We start from the raw sequence: 16,250 nt of genomic DNA, 5'->3' as shown, positions 1-16,250 counted from the left end.
ACTAAATTGTTAAAATTGCTTCCACGCGATCAAATTACCTAGAAATCGTGCGGGATGAGATTATAGAATAGAACGTTTCACGTGCATCACGAATAAATCCAGACGGATGAAAAATTTTCTATTGCGCGTGAACAAGATGAGTTATTTCACTCTTCTTTTGTTTACAAAAAAAAGCGGAAGATATAGATATACGTTATATTCGTCGAATGCGTGTACTACCATGCCGAATGCGATGAAATTTTTCGCCAAGTCTATTTGTGCGCCGTTTTGAAATACGGCATGTCCGTCATATAAAACCCGTGATAATAGATTTACAATCGTTGACAAACTAAAAGCATTCTATTACCTTCTGGTCGAATAAATACGATGACAAAAAAATTGGTAGCGACTAAAGCTAACATGTAAAAGTGATATTAAATTATTGCTATTATAGCTAACATTTATCGAAATTTTTCTTACGTAAGTTTGAGATTGTTATTGCCGCTTCTAAAGTGGCAAATTTTTCTAGATTCTTAATTGTCGAGCGCATAAATTATCATTTGATAGCATAGTAACGAGTAATAAATGATAACAGTAATAAATGTGCGCTCATGATTACTTTTAAATTGCTAGTCTTACCCCACGTTTCCATACGTATTCGTATAAAATGTAAATTTCACGAGTTTTTTATTTTCGCATGTGCAATGTCAACACGCGCGGGCTATGTTGTGGAAAATCGACCGTGTACCTTGGCAAAATTATGTCTGCTAGATAGGTAGAATGGAGTCAAGTGCGTGTAAAATCGTTGGGTACGTTGGGTATAATGGGGAAGTCCTCGTCCAATTGGGGGTTCAAGTGCCTTCCCCACTGTACTCACCCCACCGGAACCCCGAATTCCGGTAGTCAGCTGTTTCTAGCGGTGTCTTTGTCCTTTTCATTGCGAGAGAGATACTCCCGAATAACCTTCTGCTTTGCCGTTAGTAGATATATAATCAAGGGCTCATGGGTTATATCGCACTTTCGGTGAGACTATTTCCTTTACCAGCTCAACTGAGACTAGGTTTCTAGCTAGCTAGCAGTTTTTTTTTGTTATCTCTCTCCTTTTTCTTTGCTCCAAACCGCCTCTAGCTCTTCCTTCTCGACGGGAATCTTCTTTACTGTTTTTTTCGGTCGGGTTTAAGAGTCACTTCTTTTTTTCTTCATCTTCAACTACAAAAGATATTTTACATATAAAGGAAGGAATTATTTTAAGAAACACTAAAATATTATTCAATGAATTTTGTAGTATGTAAATTCTGCAACGTAAATTTTTTCCTATAAAAAACAATTTTTAATATTCAAACGTCTATCTTTTCATTATCACTTTGTAAGCTATATTATATCGCTCAAGAACTTGCTCTACTTTAGGAATTTCCTGAAATTCCTAATTATTACGATAATTTAGTAATTTATTAATTTTGAATTATAATACATTTTTAATGAAAAACCTACTCGCGAGCGCACACATACATGCACGCACAAAGTTATTATTTTACTTTTCATCTGTTTAAGAATTGAAAGGAATAGTTTCCATTCATCTTTATCTCGATCAATTGGATGTTCCGGATCATTGATTACGGGTTACGAATTGCTTTGATGATACATGGAACGCAGTGTTTATAGGAATCGTAGGAATGAGAAAAAGTATTTGATTGGTCGCATACTCGTATAACAGGTTCTATGCACTCGCGGATTGAAAGTCGTTGACTCATTTCGCACTCTCTGGCAAGTGCTTTTCAGTGTTGTTGGTACAATCGAGCATGTAGGAAAATTTATCGGTACAGGATTATGGATTAATTTGTCGTAGATTTGCAGTTAAATATAGAGCTATCAATGTCTATCGGCATTCATCTATTATCAAATACGATAAATGACTCTGATTTGTAGCCTCGGCTGTGTAGGAAATTAATTTACATGTCGTAGCTTCCGTGATATTTTGAATAATCATATTTAGATTAGATAACAAGTGTAGAAATATATATGATTTATGATACATCATTATATTGACATTAAAGTGTTACATTGCATTTTACTATACAAAATTTCTAATTAACACTTTTATAAAATCTGTTTCAAATGTATGATGCAGAGAGTGACTGTATTAAAATTAAATTAGATATAACTTATACCGTGTGACAGCATAATAATACCATTTAAACCTTTACTGCAGCTATTATGAAAAGCTAAAAATATATATATGCGTTTATGCCTATTGTCTCTATTCATTCTTTAAATACTTATCGCGGTAAAGGTAATTATATAGTTAGAATGCATGCTAGTGTGAAATACTGCATTTGTCGCTTAATTTATCGCGCTTCTAACTACACCTTTGTGTATCGTAAGTGTATGATAAACGATTGCGAGATCGATTATATGTCCAATTCATATATAATAAATGTGAAGGTAGACATGGCGTCCGTAATATAAGTCTAGTTAATATATTACTTGATATTAAATGAACAAATTTACAATTCTGTAGCTTTTTATTTTTTATAAAAAAAACATTATTTCCAATGATCAAACGTACATTTTGTCGTTACTTCTTTTTTGTTAATGTGCATTTTATAAATCACTTAGGAAGCTACCGATTTTCGGCACGCGCGCGTGATTAATGTGCTGTATCTACTTTTATTTATCTACTTCTATCTTCTATGTGATGTATACTTCACACGCATTTATCAATACGGTCAATTCAATAACAGATACACATGGTGATAAAAAAGTTCGAAGTATAAGAATCATGTACTCATTAACTTAAGCAAAAAATGGTTAATCAACAATAAAAAAAAATGACTTCATCAAAGACAGAAGCGATCTTTAATTTAAATCTTTTGTTTTCGTCTATTTTTGCAGATAATATATAAGTAAACGATCTCAGTTTATAGCGAATACTATTAATATTTAAATTTCGAAACTTTTTTATAATATTTTACATAATATTAACATTAATTTTTTCTATATTTAATACTAAAAGTAGTAATTCCTTCCTTAAATTAGAAACATAGTGTTCAGTAAATAATCTGCGATACTTACCAATAGCAATGAGATAGCATATATCTTTCTTTATAGAGCTGATTCACTTTCTCGGGATATACCTAAACGCGAACAATATTTATCACTCCTCATTGAGGGGTGACTGCGTCTACAGGGTAATTAGAGGGCGCGACGATAGAGGCTGGGGTGCTATTTAGGCATCTCTTCATTCCAGCCTATTGAGAGTGAACCTCTTTTACGGTGCAGATCTAAAAAAGGATCCTTTTTAAAGCTACATTAAGGGTTGCACGATAACTTGATACGGGAGTATTAATCAAGATAAATATGCCGAATAAACGTGCCATTAATGTAGCTTCCGTTTTCGAAATTTACATTCATACTTCCGATGCATTTAAATAAATGCTGCTTTAAAAAATTAATATAATGTAATTTGTTTTCGCAATGACGAATGGTTCAGCAATCTTTGTCAAAGACAAAAAAAGAAATAAGACGCTAATTAATCTATATTAATTTATTTGAATAAAATATGTATCTGTTATTAATGTGTGAATTACAAAAAAGAAATTAATATTAGCTAGCGCGTGGTACGGTCATAAGGATATTCAACGAATCTCGAACTCCTCCGCCGGATTCCCGCGTAAAAGCCACGTGGTGTCAGCGTCGCTCCCGAGTTGGAAAGGAGCATAGTGCTACTTTCTGCAATACGACGGTTGCGAGTAGGTAGGTGTTACGTACCTCGGGGAGCAACCTCGTTCAATATAAAGCAGCTAGGAACAACGTTGTAACCGTAACTTTGACGTTTACGACAACGAAATCGTGGCTCGGCTCGTTTATCCCTCCTTCTCCGAGAAACCCCCACTTGCTGCTATGGCCGTTTATGAGGTTTGCCGGTAATACAGCGCTCTACTCTCGTATCGGAGAAGATCAGCTCTGATCTTCATGAGTCGTAAGATTCCCCTTTTACGGAACAGAAACACTCCAAAGTCTTGCCTTACACAAATTCGGGCTTTTCTTCGCGCGATTTATTAGCATCATCTATGAAATAAATGTTTATTAGTTAAAAATATAAATAAACATATAAATTATTTTTGTGATTAATTGTTACGAAGAATATCACATTTATTATCATCAAAATATTTTATTTTATAATTTTCATATACTCTTCTGTAAAATTAAAAATATAGATAACTAAGAATGTGATGAGAAAAAGAATGCGATAAAAATGGTGTTTAGTTAGTCGTAAAAAGGTCTCATATCAATGCGTATCTTAAAATCAATTGTTGCATACTATTAAAGGATTATATGACGGATATGCATCGAGTGTAGGCGTGCATGTTGCACACAGGTGATCAAGCGGTCCGGATTTCTTCCATGTATAAAGGTGTACGAAAACTCAGGCACGTGTAACACAGACACTCACACTATGGCATCGCGACCTAAAGAGGCAGCCTGAGTGAGTGCGTTCTTCGTATATGGAGAGAACCCTTTCCGTGTGTTGCTCCGTTGGCCCGGATGAAGTATGACGTACGAGCCTCTCCATATGACTTACTACGCCCTTTTTCCCTTCTCCACGCCCGCCGCTCGTACTGTTCAATCGAAAAACATTGGAGCCCTCTCAAAAAATGCGCGCTCTTTAGTTACAATATGCGCCTTTCGACAAGGGAAAGTAAGAATATAACGCAGGAGATATACAAGACACATACTAGTTATTATTGTACGTCATGCCGGATGTTTGGTAGTCTTGAATGAATATCTCGAAAGTAAAAATGTAAAAATTAAAAATAGACAACACATTGGATATGTTATTTTATTTCTTATTCTATTTCTAGCTATTCTCCTAATATTGAATATATTCCACCCTTCTATGCAATTTTTACCATTGAGTAATTAATTAACGGAAATAACGAAATGAAAGATTCAAAAATAAGTTTCGAGTAATCTGATCATAATAAAGTTTGTGTTTTTCCCTCGTAATAATCAGTTTTCTTAAGACATATTCACATCATTGTTTCAGATGAATAAATATATTCGTTCTGCTATCCATCTGTTGATACAGTGCTAAACTCGTAATAATACTTGATCATGCGATTCCTCGATGTTTTTTTTTGTTAGATTCTGCTTTGTAAGATCGACGGCATTATATAGTAAGAAATCACGTATGATTAAGCGGAAGCGGAATGAAAAGCGAACATCGCGAACGGCGTGACGAAGGATTAGCAAGAACACAATTTTCATAATCATTCCGGCGTAATACCAACGCTGGTCTACCAATCGAGAGATTACTGTTGCACTCTGCAAGGTAGAGACTAGTTCCGAGTCCAACCTCGGCGCCATTAGCCGAGATGTGTGCCTACAGGTACACATGTACGTGTATCTCGCGGACCTTTCGTATTTTAATTTAAGCATCGCCTTGCGTCCAATCACGCTATTCGCGCTGTATATAACGTCCGACTTAAGGTATAATCTTTGATCGATCGTATCGTCCCCGCGTCCTGTCCCACGTCTTGCTTCTTCCTCTCGCAACTAGTAATTTTGACCCGCATGGTGCTTCTCGAAGAACTTTAATAAGCTTGATATTTTTATTATATTTAAGTTTCGTTTCTGTTTTGATAATAAAATAATTACATAATATTCATATATATAACAGAGCCCAGATAAAAGATTCGAACAAACTGTGTGATCGCAGTAAACTGTGTGAAGTAGAAACATTTAAGCTTCAAGTTCAGAAAGGCGTACAGTTTTCAGCGGAACTGTTTGATCAATTCTCGATGTCTGTAGATTCGACCGAAGCAGTTCAGACATCAAGAAAATTCCGGACACACATTATTACAAAGAGGAATAACTATCTTCTATTTATTCTCTTCTCACAATGCATCGCATAACTTCATTTTGTAATTTTTAGTCTAACTCTTTTATTGAGATATTGACGAAAAAAAAAGTAATTGTCGAGGCACGTCCTGTTAGTTGTAATCCTTTTTAAAGAGAATTACATGTGAATTTCTTGCGTCCACGAATTATGACAAGAATGAAAAAATGTTTATGTATATGTGGGCATAAGCGTAACGCGCGCAGACTGCCGAGGCGTTGAGGCGCTGATCGGTACGTCACGCCGCCGCCAGTATAGCGACTGCCAGGGTTCTCAATTTGATGGACGAGCTGTTCGCATGTACATACAACTCGTGCACTAGTCTGACTTTATATACCGACAACAACCATACGCTACCTCACCGTTTTGCAAATTTCATGCCGTAGAAATTATTGTTAGCAGCCAGTATTAATCTTCGTATATCGTCGTCAGCGTCTGTTTCGATCAATTAATAAAGCAAGACTTCTAATATGAGAGACACTAATGCTTTCTGAAATGGACATTGTCACATGAATCCGTTACATAGTAATGGCTTTATCCATTAAGTTATACATATATATCTATTTAGAATTTGCCTACAGCAAATATTTTTTAAAAAGTTTATTAAGTATTAAGTATTATATATTTACGTGTCTCATATTTGTATCACATTCTTATTCGAGGATTTAGTTGAAATTAGAAATATTTCCTTTTCAAATAGTTCAATTTTAGATATTTAACAATTAGCATACCAAAGATGTGGACATTAATGAGATGCCTATACATATATAGGTAAAATATACATATACATATATATTTAAATATATATATTGATAAATATTTAAATATATATATTGATATGTCTGTGTATATACATATATATATAGATATTACCATGTTGCTTCGGGCTGAAATAATACATACTTTGGAAACATACATCAGTGCTTCATAGGTATGAAGAATATGTTTATTTGCTCGGCGATCAGAACGATTATACCGCCAGACAAAGACCACGTCTAGCTGTGGCCGCAAGGAAAGATGACTACATGATAAAATAATTGATTCGAAAGCGTCTTAGATACGTTTTTCATGGTTCTTGCCTGTCGTTATGGATGAAAATATTACTTAGTTAGAAGAGTAGATTTCTAGATATTCAAATTGGTTAGAAAAATCAAAATTTATGGTAAATTTTATTTTGTAATCTTTTTAAATCGCGAATATCTCTCTCAGCGATAATTTATACATGAAACTTTAATACAGTTTCATTTTATACATTAATTGAAAATTGATACGTTTGTTATTTAATCAGCAAAATATGTTTGAGCAGTTTTATATAATTGAATTAATAAACATTTTTAACAGTTAAATGCATAATAAAAAAAGCATAATACCTTCTAATTAATGTAATGATTCACTTTTTATATTACCGTCGCAATATTGAAGAATTACTGACAAGGTCGTTCGATTTATAAGGTACGCACTGAAATCGAGCCACTACACTGACAACCGCACGAAAAATATTTTCGGAACACGTTTCACCTGCGTTTCTTTCTTAGTCTTCTCACGTATCTGCGTATCTGCGAAGTAGGCTTGTCGCGTCAATATTTAATTAATACGCAACGACGTAATCGAGTCAGTTGATACTGCCAAATAGTCTTCCACGCCGCGTCCATAACTCACACAGCACTTTTTTGCACCGACAAACTTGCCCACCGTTCTTCCCGTCTGCCTCGATGGGCGGCCATTACGGACAGCACCTGCCACTCTGGCTACGACCTGACCACAATGCCTTTACTACTATCCCCATCATTGGGGGAACATCCTTGTCAGTCTCCAACGATCTTACCAAAGCAATTTAACGAATCTTAAGAGATCAGATCTGCCTACGTAACAGGTAAATTGATATCAAACTTAATTATTTTCATTTTTACGCTATTATATATATTTTTCTTAATATCTATTTATTACTATTTTTAAATCCATACATTTTCATATTTATTTTTAAACATTGCAAAAAAATATTGCGTGATTTATATGATTTTATTTATTATACAATTTATTTTCATCAAGGATTATACGAATTATTGATTTATATTTGCAATTTATTATTCACAGAAAGTTTTATTAATCTCATTGGACAATTTGCCATTTTTCTATACATGCTATTATAACAAACAATGATTAAATTTATTATCGCATGAAAATTTTATGATTTATTTTTAAATACTGATATTAAAGGAAATTTTTAAAGAAAAAAAACAGCGAAGGATATTTTTTTCGAACACATTTTATTAAGAGTTATATGTGTCAAAGACCCGAACTGAAGATATATGTTAAAGTCGAGTAGCAGGCAAACAAAAGGACTTTAAAATTAAGAAGTTTTCGCTTCTTAGACGCTTGCCGTCTAAGCAATTCTTTTGAAAGAACGGAAGGTTGCGGACAGGTAAATTATGTTCGAGCTATCGTTCCATTTGTCTTCGACTTTCAATAGCTGTGCAGTAAATGTCTAAACCAATGCCTTTTAGTAATCAATTTTTGTACGTGGTTAGAAACATTTCTAAAATAAATATTTAATTGTATCGATAGTAGCGAATTGTAGCTGATGAAAGTTTCATTAAAAATGAATGACAGGTACAAGCACTAGAAATTTTATTACCCTATTGAGAAAAGAAAAACCTTAGCTGACTCCATCACGTCGGTAAAACTATGAATGAGCAATCTGCGAAATGTACTGAGATTCTAATCTGGAAATGCTTTTTGTTAATGAAAACGTACGATGCACGAACATTTGTAGTGAAATTATGTATTCGTCACGTGCGCCTATTTTATCAGTATGCGTACAGAGCGTTAGAGAGACAGAAAGAGACACAGGCAGTCGGCAACATTGTGTAGCGATTAAGCGTTCGAGCCGAGCATTATGTAACTTAACGACGTCACGTTGCTCGACTGCCGTGCATATACTTGCACATATGCGCACACATATGTACACACGCGTGTAAAAGTTATGACGTATTGCCTCCGCGACATATTTATTAAACGCTACGAAGATATTAGACTGGCGCGAACCGACATCATGTGCTCAAGTATGGACAAGCATTTGTTGGGCACCATTAGCTCCGATAATTTATGGCTACTGTATTGTTTAGAGCTGTCTAGAGCTGCTCTCCCTACGTCTCCACATTTTTTCATCTCGTTTCTGTCTTTTGTCCTGTCTCGGACATGATATCTAGTTCGGCGAGAAGTCGACTTTACAATTATAATAAACGGTACTTTGCGATTATTTTTAGCGCAGTAAATTGCACGTATGATTCATATTACTTTTACTGTCGAGACTGTGAGAGACACAATGCACATCGACGACGTGTATCTACATGTGTTTTGTAACAATTATTTAATAAAACGCAATTCTTCAGGAATAGGCTACGGAGATGAATTAATCTCGATGAGAACTAAATTGTGCAAGCATTCTCAATGATACAATAGTCGACCACAAAGCTATAGACCGTTCGTTAGAAACAGCGGTATAGCAGCTACACACACACAACAAAATTTTTACTTCACGGAGCAGGTTTTCTCTAAGAATGCACGCACACATTCGTTTGTTTGATTTATAAGTCGGCTGAAAGTGGTCTTGCATCCGAGCATGTGTTATATATTTCAATAAATTCTATGCTGAAGCAATTACGTCTTTAAAAAAGCCGTCTTTATTCCTTGTTCCGACATGTAGAAACTTCAGAATCTTAGAAACTGCTTTTTAATAAAAATATTTAATGAATTGAAGCTTTTCTATACTATACAAATAAAATTTATAAAGCAATATAAAAATTATCTTCAGTATTAATTTATTAGTAAATTTATTACCGTGAGACATTATATTGAGAAAAATAAAGAAATAGGGATGATTAAATTAGAACATGTTAAAAATTTTGTAAAATTTTTATAATTAAGTATATAACGCAGAATATTTACAATAATAACAAAAGCAGCGAGATTTAGTTTTACTTTTGGTATTTGCTTCAGATCCAAAATCCTTTTTTTTGTAAATAGCATAATAATAACCCAGAAATTTACGTAAGATCTCAGATAGTACTATAATTCACCTTAGTCGGCAATAAAATTGGCGGGTCGGGCACGTCGGCACGTTCGTCCTTCAAATTGTCGTTTTACACGACAAGAAGAGAAGCACAGGTACAAAACTAATACTACCAAGGCACACTGATATCTACGGCTTCCCTAACAACTAAACAGCCGTTTCCACGACAACAGGGGGAGAAACCGTTAGGTTTTTTTTTAACGAAAAAAGTCATAAAATAAGCGGTCAAAACCGACGACAATGAACATAACTTTTACTTTCTATCTTCTTTTGGACCTTCCTCAGATCCACCCGAGTCCGACCTGTCTACGAACCCGCCAGTTCAACTCAATCCGTCGTCGATGCCTCATCGATAGCTGCCTCTAACCGAGAAATGTGTAGTCGCGAATTTGATCTGTCTCAGCATCTTTTAATAGATTATGTTAACGGGTTTGAGATTATATCTGTGTTTATGTGAAATAGTTGCGAGAGTGTAGATCAGGAGTGTCATATGTCAATATTATATATACTCCGAAAAAAGTGAAATTACACGATTGTTTTTTTTTTAATGCAAAAGAATGTTTTATTTCATAAACCAGTCTTAGCTGTTTACGTTTTCGTTGTCGCACTTTATTTAATTAGCGTACTTTTCCTTGAGAATAGCGACTCTAATTTTAGCTCGTCTTAATTGCTTGGTATGTAACGAACGGAAAAAAGATAATTTTCAGTATGTTTACACGTATATCTGTCGCGCAAGCAAGGTTGACTGAACGCGAAGCGAGCCGCACCATGATCTTGGACAGTACCGATGCAAATACATTGCGCTCCGCCTACGAAGATTTACGACGCAGCTCGGGCATGTGAGTGCAGTGAGTTAGAATCGCGCCAGTCAGCACATGCGCGCGAGAGAAGTGAGTCGCAGAAAAACGGGTTTCGCAAATGCGATTCGAATCGAAGTAGAGCCGCGCGCAGAGCGGCCGCGGTCGCGGCGTTCGGGTGATAATCAGTATCGTTCATCGGCTTTGTTCGGCATACACGAATTCTCGCTCCCCTAGCCCGCGAGCGTCGCGGATCGTGCCTTACGTAACTGGGGTGGGTGGTCTACGGCTCGGAAACACCTCTTTCCAGCTCCCACCACGCAAACCTGCGGCATAATCGGTGCCCGGTAGAGTATTCTTACTCCCCGCGATGTATCTTCCAAGTAGCAATTTTTTCTTTTCGTACTTATCTCCGTTTGATAAAAATTAAAAACGTGGACGCGGGCGCACGATAAAATCGCCCTACGGGGTTTAACGTGCCGCTCCACGGCACGCGGACTTTCGCCCTTTGCTTTTGTTAACAGTCTCAGTCTCACTAGTACTCCATCGCACACACATTTTACCCCATGCTGCATTCCAATTTATTCTTTAAATTAAATATATTTACAAGTTTGCGTTTCGCAGGCGATACAAGGGTTTTCCTTGTTGTTGCGTTTTTAGTCGCGCCGACGGAGTAGAGATCAATGACAATCTCGACAATACTTCTTTACGGATATCCTGGATTGATAACAAGTAGGATACGTATGCGGCATACGCACTGAAAGAATTTTGTTTCGTGACCCCATTTCCCGTTTCGAATTTCACACGAAAATTCCCCACCGCATCCTGTAATTTGTCGTATCGGTATATCGATATATCCGAACGATATTAGAATGTATATACGCGCATGTAACATGCGGTTACAACATTGCCCTATGCCGCATCATCATGCATCGAAATTGGTATTCAGACTGTCGATCGCTCATTACTTACTCTTCGTAACTAAAATTACATCTCTCACGTTTTCTCTCTCCCCCGGCCGTTCGCGGTGGCGTTTACGTGTGCACGCGAGGGCGCGCGCCCATGCATACCGGGCGTTTTCCTGACACGCATGTATCTCGGATTCAGCCGTTTCGACTATGCTGTCGACGTTGTTAATAACAAGATCACGAACTGGTTCGGCGCATATGATTCGGTACTTTTCTCTACCTCGGGGAAACAACGGGTCAGATCGTATGCCTTCCGAAATCTTCTCGCGGATACTGAGACTGAACACAGAGCTAAACGCCAATTTACCGGCGGAAACTTGAAATTTGCGTGAAACTACTTTCGTAAATACCACTTTCGGTAGGATGTGTCGGGCGCAGACTCGTGAGTCCTCCCTTATTCTCGCTCCGCGCAAATTTCCTTTGTGAATTATTCCTCGAATAGCTAATCGCTCTTTGTTTTGTCCCTCGATGTTCTTCTTTCTATACGTAATTCTCCCCCGATCATCCCCCTCTCCCCCGTATTATTATCCGTTTTTGCGTTGACGTCTTTCCTCGGCTCGTAATTCCCCTGGGCGCCATCTTCCTCTTTCTCCATTACATATTTGTATCGTCGTTCCTTTTCGGTCGCAACTATCGGTACGCTACTATACTATAAGCTTTCTTATATCTTCTTCGTTTTTTACACCACTCTGTTTTGCTGTCCCTACGCCCATCCTCTCTCGTGCACTTCTCTCCACACTCATTATTTTCTCGTCTGCGTTTTGCTTTTATATCCGTCAATTCCATATTTTCTTTTTCTCGCGGCACAGCCAGTCCTTCTCTTCTACATCGTGTTTTCGCGTCTCGATTCTTCCTTTTACCAACCGCGGTTCATCTCCCTCCCATTGCCATTTTTATTTCGTTTTCTCTGCCGCGCGCCAAGCTTCTCTCTACCTACCGCGCGTATCTGTATGAGAGAATCGAATCTTGGATGCTACGGAAAACACAATGTAACGAGAGAGAAAGAGAGAGCGAGGTGGCGGAATGTAAACCAGTTATGCCATGTACACCCTTTGGTTAAACCAAAACTGAGTGGTTTTATAGCGCCGATCTGTCTTGCCGTGTTATAACGAGTTCGTGACTCGACATAATATGATAACCCCACCCCGAAAGCGTCGGACTCTCGCACAGAATCGCGGGAGCGCGAGACTAGAAGAGGCAGTAGAGACTGGGGTAATAAAGAGTAGTGCGTGGCGGAAGAAACGACAAATCGCCGACAGTGACTCTTCCTCATAGTAGGTAGAGAATTAGTGATCGCTCCACTCGCGTTTAACAGTCATTGTTTAACCCTATGATCTGGTCGGGCAAATTTCGAATTTCCGTATCAAATTTATTGATCATTTTAATTTGAATTGAAGGCTATTATAAATTAGAGAGCGGCTAATGATAAGTATCTTAATATATTGCATTCGTGCAAGGTTGCGGAAATTACTACAAGAAATGGGAGGATGAGGGATGTGGGTAATAAGGAATGTATAACGGAAGAGAGGGCAACCCGCCAACAGTGGCTCTTCTTCGACGTTACCAACCAAGCTTCGAGAAGAATATTCTTCATCAATCTGTTCGTTAATCCGTAACTACGTTTCTTATCACTCGTAAAATTAACATTTTACTTTACTTACTTTACTTAATCACAACTTTATCTTAATTAATCGATGTGTTATACATGCACAATTGAATGTTCTTTCGAGCTCAATAATTATAAACTGTCGCGTCTCATTATTATATTTAACGCCTTGATTCTGAGTCTACAATTATGTACTTGCTTTATATGCATATATGCAATTATTTTTTGTTCGGAGGGAAAAGGATTATTTCATATTACTTATTATTATACTATATTAATACATTATATAAGCAAAATTAATAATTGCTAAAAATTCTGGATTTATGGTGAAATTATTTATGATAAAGTGAATATCAATATTCCGTAAAATTATTGAATAATAATGAGGCCTTGTCGACTTGGATTTTTCTCCGCATCTTTATCTTATAGAATCTTGTATAAAAGAACATGCTGATGTATGGTCCTCATAAGAGAATATCTAGGCAACACTCTTGATGACAATAATGAGAATCATTATGATAACAACACTAACTATAATAACATGTTATTTTCCGGGAAAGAATCTCTGCTCACAAGATGGCTTCGATAAATGCTCGGACTTTGTCAATGCTGATGTAAAATATTGTATTTTCCATTAAAAAATCTCGTATATAATGATAGATATTTATATATTTTATTACATTTTGTTATATTTTATTATATTTATAATAATTGCTTAAAATTTGCATACTTTATTGATTTGATTATGAAAATTGTATATCTATTTACACTTTATAAATGTTAAGACATCGTTTTACATGTGTTTCTCCTATATACATTTTATAAAATCTACCGTTACAGAATTCTAGCATTTAGAATAAAAGAGTAGTGTGACTAATAAATATAAAACAAATTTGATTTCGTTTATAAAATGGATGAATGATTAACGTCGAATTATCATTTCATGGGAAAGCAATGCTGTATTCACATGTAACTAGGCACACGTTTGCAGCAAAAAGAATACACGTACGAAGATGCTCTTCGCAATCAGTAACTCAGTGAACGAAGGCGCGTGCGCGCTTTACAGTCGGCATACCAAAGAACACGGGCATAAACATTGTTGGAGGATACGCACGAGGGAGACAAAGAGGCACGTGGTGGCGGCAGAGAGAGGGACGGGAATTAAGATGGACGGTGCCAATCGTATGCTAATAGAGCGGTCTTTTATTTTCTCCCTTTACCAGTTTGGGGAAGTAACCCGCGGACGTTCAGTCGCGCGCCGAAGCGGTCAAAGCTCAGTCTATATCGAGCAAAGTATCGTACGAGCGTATCGAGCGTGTTTTTTTCTCGAGGAGGAATGAAATGTAGTAACTGTGTGTGGACCACGATGAAATCTCGGGCGTGAAAATACGTGTTCCGATATGCGCGTTCGGATTTCCCTTTACGATATCCCCCCCCCCCTTCCAATATCCGCATCTAATATTTAGTCTATTTAGTATAAAAATGCACATTGTTGCCAATCTTATTTCATAATTTAATAATTGATGTCGATGTAAATTGAAATTGAAGTTTGATTCCATTTATCTTCCAAAAACAACTCATTTACAAAATATTCAAGTTTGAAAGCAAAAGGGTAAATTTATTTCTTTATTATATCTTCGTAAAGGAGCGTTATTTCAGGAGATAAACAGAGTGCATGATTTGTATTGAACATAGCATTATCATATTACATCAGGTCACGATCCTTATTATCTTTTATGCTCTTTTATTATATTTTTTCTCTTTTGCCGAAACAAATTGTTACAGTCATAACATTGCGAAGTATATTTTCAGGCTTATATGACAAGCAGCATTTCCCTTCCTCCAAGTTCTTTCTTAGCTCTGAAATTAATTATTACATTGTTGTTTTTACATTTATTAAAGTTTAATTCGTTTTTTATTAAAGATAAACTAATCATCGCTGATAAAATATTTTTATTCTATCGTCGATTTCGAGCGCATTTTGCAGGAAAAACAATTTTCTACAATAAGCAGTTTTTTTTGCTATCTCATACACACGAAGCAATTAAATAGCTACTACACTTCATTATATAAATTTGTTTTATGAGTTTAGAGTGCCATTAGTGACTATCTACCTTTTTTTCAAACAATACCGGTTCCTTTCAATGTTTCCTAATTATGTTGTAACACGAAGACGCAAATGCAATTTGTCTTATGTAACAAATAATAACGCGCGGTGTGCATGCTTCATATCTCGGAAGATTAAATAATCATAATATCGCAATAAAGAGTAAAATTACATAATATCAAATAAATATTATATAATTTTTTGTTCGGTAAGGAAAAATAATTATCTTAAAAACTGTTTTTCTTTAACTTAGTAATTAGGGACATAAAATTTTGTAAAAAAAGTTTCTTACGCAACCGAATTAAAGTACATAAAATTATTTTTAATAAAGTATATTAAAAAATAAATGCACGCAATGCCGTATGTGCTCTATTATGTTTAATATAAGTGTCGATCCGTATACACAGTTGCGCTGTTAGCGGCAGACTTACGATCTCATGCGGAATAACAAATCACTCTTGATGAACACGTTAATGATATCTTCTCATTTGAATGCCAGTCTTATACGTGTAAAGTTATTGATGCCATCGAACCATCGGGGAAACGATCCGAGAATCCGTCCATCATTGATTTCCCCCACTAGCCGTGAGTCGGACGATCCTTTCTCCCATAGGCCTCTAGGTCTTCGAAGCCATCGACCATGACCAGACACAGGCGTTCCTTTATCTTCTCCAATGCTTCATTGCAATTACCCTTTACACGAAATATATTTAAGCGCATAATAGCTTACACCGTCTGCTGATTAATATCATTTAATTTCCTGTCAATCGAAACAGAAATACAATTTTCAATAAATTTTTTGTTGCAAAGATAGGTTCTGTT

General features: G+C 36.2%; 1 protein-coding gene across 3 annotated transcripts in view; it reads left to right on the top strand.

The window, feature by feature from the left end:
* Ubx (ultrabithorax) overlaps positions 1–16,250 on the top strand; it is a 98,245-nt gene that overhangs the window by 1,960 nt on the left and 80,035 nt on the right. The window lies entirely within an intron of this gene.

This window comes from Temnothorax nylanderi, unplaced genomic scaffold (genome assembly GCF_030848795.1).
Source record: "Temnothorax nylanderi isolate EJ_2023f unplaced genomic scaffold, tnyl_v1.0 TNYL_tig0030_pilon, whole genome shotgun sequence".
NCBI classification, from domain to species: Eukaryota; Metazoa; Arthropoda; class Insecta; order Hymenoptera; family Formicidae; genus Temnothorax; species Temnothorax nylanderi.
This window is presented reverse-complemented; position numbering and strand designations above follow the sequence as displayed.